Source organism: Hemiscyllium ocellatum, chromosome 2, assembly GCF_020745735.1.
Source record: "Hemiscyllium ocellatum isolate sHemOce1 chromosome 2, sHemOce1.pat.X.cur, whole genome shotgun sequence".
Classification (NCBI taxonomy): Eukaryota; Metazoa; Chordata; class Chondrichthyes; order Orectolobiformes; family Hemiscylliidae; genus Hemiscyllium; species Hemiscyllium ocellatum.
Window position 1 is genome coordinate 61,521,182 of NC_083402.1, and position 6,000 is coordinate 61,527,181.

Genomic DNA, 6,000 nt, shown 5'->3' on the forward strand with positions numbered 1-6,000 from the left:
CCATAGGTCAGAAGAGAGCTCCACTCCCAGCTCTTGCTCCCAGCCCTCTCATAACGGTTAACATCCTGCCAGGCCTGCCACCTAACAGGCGATACACGGCACGAACCAAAAGGGTAATGGATTGGGGAGCACGCTTTTTGATAGGACAGTAAATGCTTCCCTGGCCTATCCCCATATTCGAACAGCCTTTGTCTAGCAAAGGCAAGTTCTTTCTTTGTGTTTTGTGTCAGTATTAAATTCAAGGCAGCCTGGAAAGCCGTGATCCACTATAGCTTAGTCACCAAAGGCTGTGCAAAATATGCTGCCTCCGTGGCTTTCAACTGCGTCTCAAGTAGGCGCTGCTTTTCCTCCTTCTGTCATTTCCAGCTAGTCAAATAGGAAATAGCTAATCCTGTAGCAAAGGCCTTAGCAGTCTCCCATAGCATAGCACGACTAGCCATGCCTGAGTTGATAGTCAAGAATTCCTGAAACTCCTTCAAAAAGTATTCCACAAATTTGGAATCCTTAAGGAGAAAAGGGTCCAAATGCCAGTTCCGCAAACCTAGCCCTTCACTCCTGACCTTAACCTCCAAATATACTGCCGCGTGATCAGAGATAGCTATATTGCCAATTTTACAACTCATAATCGAATCCAGCAGACCTGAAGGAGCCAGAAGGAGGTCAATCCTCGTGTGACATTTATGTGGGTTTGAAAAAAAGGTGAAGTCCCTGCCGGTAGGGTGAAGACATCTCCAAATATCCACCAGCTCCAATTCCTCGCATAAGTCAACCACTTACTTGGCCTGCGAAGAAATATATGGGGGCCCACAAGGCATCCTGTCCAATGTCGGATTCAAAAGACAATTAAACCCCTCCCCTATAATAAGGTGCCGTGTTCCAAAAGCACTCAACTTTGAGAAAGCACAAATCAAAAATTTGAGAGGATGTGCTGGAGGACAGTAGACATTTAAAATGCCATATTCCTCCCCATGTATCAGGGCTTCAATTATCACAAATCATCCCTGCTCATCTTTCACCTGCTCTAATAATGTGAACGGAAGATTTTTTCTGAATAAGTACCACCACTCCCTTACTTTTAGTAGTAAAGGATGAAAAGAATACCCGGTCATAACCCCCCTATTGTAATTTCATGTTTCTCATCATCAAGGCAGATTTCATGCAACAAAGCGATATCAACCCTTTCCCTCTTAAGGCTACAAAGCACTTTCCTTCTTTTAACAGGCGAATGACTTCTCTTAATGTTCCAGGTGCACCATTTAATAAGACACTTAGCCATATCCCCTGTCAGAGACCCTTGAACCCCTCAGAGGGAGAACCCTGCTTACAAAGCGTTGAGCCAAGTAAATAAAGACTCATAGAGTCGAAGAACTATATTTACGAAAACTGCTCCATCATAATTATAAACAACTATTACTACCAAAAAACTGCAAAGAAAACCAACGATAAAACCTTGAATTGAAGACTCTTCCCCCTGCCCATAGGGGTCACTCACCCTACCCATCCCCTCCTTCACAGCTCCTTCAAACCCAGACTGTGCCCCAGCCTTAGGCCAGAAAAACAACAAGGAGATAATCCTAAAATAAACAGAAAAAAGACCAAGTCAGACTGAGCACTTCATCCATCCCTGGCTTCATGTCACCCTTACTTGCAACTAAAAGAGAAGCAGAACAAACAAAAAAAGGGGGAGACAACAAAGAACATCCACAAAATTTCCCATCAGAAAATCCAGTTTTAAAAAAAAGGGAACAACTTATTCCAAGGTTTTCCTCCCTTTCCAAAAATGAAATTATTCAGTAGAAAGAAGGAAATAAAAAAAGAAGGGAAAACATTAACCATATTCTTCAGGCCAATCCATCTATTTTAGATTAGACTTACAGTGTGGAAACAGGCCCTTCGGCCCAACAAGTCCACACCGACCCGCCGAAGCGCAACCCACCCATACCCCTACATATACCCCTTACCTAACACTACGGGCAATTTAGCTTGGCCAATTCACCTGACCCGCACATCTTTGTGACTGTGGGAGGAAACCGGAGCACCCGGAGGAAACCCACGCAGACACGGGGAGAACGTGCAAACTCCACACAGTCAGTCGCCTGAGTCGGGAATTGAACCCGGGTCTACAGGCGCTGTGAGGCAGCAGTGCTAACCACTGTGCCACCGTGCCACCTTTAATGTGTCCAAAAAATTTTTAGCTTTATCCGCTGAGTCAAATTTATAAACCGAGCCCTCATGACTGAAATGGAGCACAGCGGGGTAGCTCATGGAGTATTGGATGTCCAGGTTCCTCAGCCTCTTTTTAACTTCATCGAAGGACGTCCTCTTTCTAATTAAAGCTGCTGAGAAATCCTGGAGAAACATGATTTTTGACCCCTTGTACAGCAGTGCCTGTGGATCTATTCCCAGTAACCCCTAGAAGCCTCTATCACTTTTTGGTTTGTCCTTATATGAGTGGAAGTGCACTAGGACCGAGAAGGGATGCTGCACTGGGCCTGACCTATGCACTGTAACCCGATAAGCCTTTTCTTTCCGCAGCCTGCTGGACTCTCTGTGAAAGACGGAAAACTTCAGCAGCCAGCTTTCAAAGAAGCTGACTGGCTGCTCACCTTCCTCACCTTCAGGGAGCCCGACAATTCAGAGATTTATCCTCTGACTTCGATTTCCAAGGTTGTCAATATTGTCTCGCAAGGCCCGCACCTCTTGCTCCAACACCGGGATCCGACTGGGTGAGGACGCCATTGCAGCTCCCGATGCCTTAATTCTACCCTCCGCCTCCTCCAGCTGCTCCCTGAGTCACTGGATCTCCTGCTCATGCTTCTGCAGCATGGATGCAATAGGTTGAACCTGGGCACAAATCTCCACACAGATCTCCTCAATCACAGCTCCAACTTTCAAGTCTCTCCATTGCCGCAGCCAATTCCTGTGAGTCTGTCAGGTACCCGGGGGGGGGGGGTCCAGGAGAGGCTGGTGCTGGTGCTGCAGTCTCTGGTGTAGTAGGTGCTGCAGGGGAATGTCCTCCCTGCTGCTGCTTGCTTGCTCCTTTTCCCTTTGGCATCCTTCCCATTCCCAAATATTAACAAATATGTGTTCTGTAAGGTTTTAAACTAATAATTCCACCACATAAGTAGGCCAGGGATGGCAAAAAACACCAGTTTGCCTTGACTGTTAGGCAGAGCTGTCCACAGCAGTTCTACAGAATTGCCACCATCTTGCCGAGTCTAGTCTGTCTATTTGATGGACAGAACAAAGTATAACATTGCTGCTAGATTTTCTGTTAGATTTAAATGCTAATTAGGAATCATTTCTGTCATCTAAAATATTGGTCATCTACTGAATAAGCTTAATCAATGGTGAATTTACGATAAAATCTTAAAATATGAAGTTTTGTGCATTCGTTTCACATCTTCACTGGAAGTTCAAATTTTTCTTAAATGTTATCAGTCTCATTGGTTAGCACTGCTGCCTCACAACGGCAGGGTTCTGGGTTCGATTCCTGCCTGTCTGTGTGGAGTTTGCACCTTCTCCCCGTGTCTGCGTGGGTTTCCTCCGGGTGCTCTGGTTTCCTTCCACAATCCAAAGGTGTGCAGGTCAGATGAATTGGCCATGCTAAATTACCCATAGTGTTAGTCAGGGGTAAATATAGGGTAGGGAAATGGGTTTGGGTGGGTTCCTCTTTGGAGGGGTGGTGTGGACTTGTTGGGCCGGAAGACCTATTTCCACACTGAAGAGAATCTTATCATTCATAATACACTCAATTAAAATCTGTGAGTTCTCATTTATATTCTTCTGCCAATGAGTACAGTTTACTTTCATCTCTACTACTTATCTTGTCAATATATTGGAAACTTCTTTCAATTATCCTCTCAACCTCTCAACTAGAAGAGGAACAATGAATTGGATACAAAAGCAGTGTTTTTTTAACAGTTCATCACAGTTTCCTTGCTGTTGTAGTCTAAGCCAATATTTATAAAGCCTTGGATTCCTTTTCAAGCAGTTTTTCAATCATGTTTCGATTCCAGCTGATGTAAATACTGGACAAATCAGATCCCAGACTAAAATCTGTCTGAATTTTTTTCAGTGGAATGTGAGATTCTTCATCATGCACAAACCAGATAGTTTAAGGACCATGATTGTAAAGATTGTTCTGAGGGGCTCTGACAAGGACTCAATGTACTGAAAATAACAAATGCTGGAGATCACAGCGGGTCAGACATCATCCGTAAAGAGAGAGCAAGCTAATGTTTCCATTCTAGATGGCTTGCTCTGATGAATTTACTAAACTGGAAACGTTAGCTTGCTCTCTCTCCATGTCTGACCCGCTGTGATCTCCAGCATTTGGTGTTTTTATTACAGATTCCAGCATCTGCAGCAATCTGCTCTGATTCAATGGACTGAATGGTCTCCTTCTGTGCTGTAAATGATTTAATGACTGCATGAAATTTTGAAATCCCATTGGTATTCAACTTGCTTCGTTACCCTAAAAAATGCCATTGGTTGTATACTTATGTTCAGGACTGCTTTCTGTTTACTATTTAATGTATTGTCATTTCGTTAAGCTGGCTTGAAGTTTCTCAAATTTTATAGGTTGATTTGAAGGAATCCTCCACAAGTCACATATGACACTACCTCCACTGGTGCCCAAAATCCTGAAGAGATCGATGAGGCTGCACATTAGATGATTAGGGGTTTAGATAGAGTTGACAATGAGAACCTTTTTTCCACGTATGGAGTCAGCTATTACGAGGGGGCATAGCTTTAAATTAAGGGGTGGTAGGTGTAGGACAGATGTTAGGGGTAGATTCTTTACTCAGCGAGTTGTGAGTTCATGGAATGCCCTGCCAGTAGCAGTGGTGGACTCTCCCTCTTTATGGGCATTTAAACGGGCATTGGATAAACATATGGAGGATAGTGGGCTAGTGTAGGTTAGGTGGGCTTGGATCAGCGCAACATCGAGGGCCGAAGGGCCTGTACTGCGCTGTATTTTTCTATGTTCTATTAGCATTCTTCTTACAGGACTGCCAGTCTGAAAGAGCTTGTCGAATGTGGTTGGTGACATTATAGATCTTCACATTTGAATAAGAATACTTGATTGGTTTGACTAAAATAAAATAACTTATTTCATAAATTCAAATTTAGAGCACAACCACTCGCCTCTTGTAGGGTAAGCTGTAAAGGCGGAACTGAAGTGGGAAGCTGAGCTGCGGATGTGGATCGTGCGGACACTTATTGCTGTGGGACGGAGTGGAGCGTGCGGTGGTGGCAGCGCGAGCGGAGGGTCCGAGGTAACGGTCAGTCGGAGGAGAGTCATGGACAGGCGCAGGGGGAGCTGCGGCTCTCTGAGTGAGGTCCTGTTCTAATGTCGAGTCCTCTTACTCACCCGTTCCGTTTCCGGTTTTGATTTAAATACAGTGAGGATGTAGACCCGGAGGCATGGCACACGCAATGGCCGAGCCCCTGGCGTCCCCTGATCAGCAGCATCAGCACCACCACTGACAGAGTGAGAGGGACCGGCGTCGGGAATGGAGGGAGGAGGGGGGAATGGGGGGCGCGGGATGGGGGAGAGGAGGGGGGGATGATGAGGGGGGAGGGGGGATGGAGGGGGGAGGGGGATGGAGGAGGGAGGGGGAACGATGAGGGGGGATGGAGGGGGGAGGGGGAACGATGAGGGGGGATGGAGGGGGAATGATGAGGGGGGAGGGGGAATGATGAGGGGGGAGGGGGAACGATGAGGGGGGATGGAGGAGGGAGGGGGAACGATATGGGGGGATGGAGGAGGGAGGGGGAACGAGGAGGGGGATGGAGGGGGAGGGGGAACGAGGGGGGGGGATGGAGGAGGGAGGGGGAACGATGAGGGAGAGGGGGAACGATGAGGGGGGAGGGGTAATGATGAGGGGGAGGGGGGACGATGAGGGGGATGGAGGGGGGAGGGGGAACGATGAGGGGGGATGGAGGAGGGAGGGGGAACGATGAGGGGGGATGGAGGGGGGAGGGGGAACGATG

The 6,000-nt window shown here is 47.0% G+C and overlaps 1 protein-coding gene across 1 annotated transcript in view; it reads left to right on the forward strand.

The window, feature by feature from the left end:
• Positions 1 to 5,240: 5,240 nt before the first annotated feature.
• Positions 5,241 to 6,000, forward strand: part of ppip5k2 (diphosphoinositol pentakisphosphate kinase 2) — a 168,793-nt gene continuing 168,033 nt past the window's right edge. The window contains exon 1 of the mRNA XM_060837085.1: positions 5,241 to 5,345. The gene's annotated coding sequence lies outside the window, so the exon portion shown is untranslated. The remainder of the gene's footprint in view (positions 5,346 to 6,000) is intronic.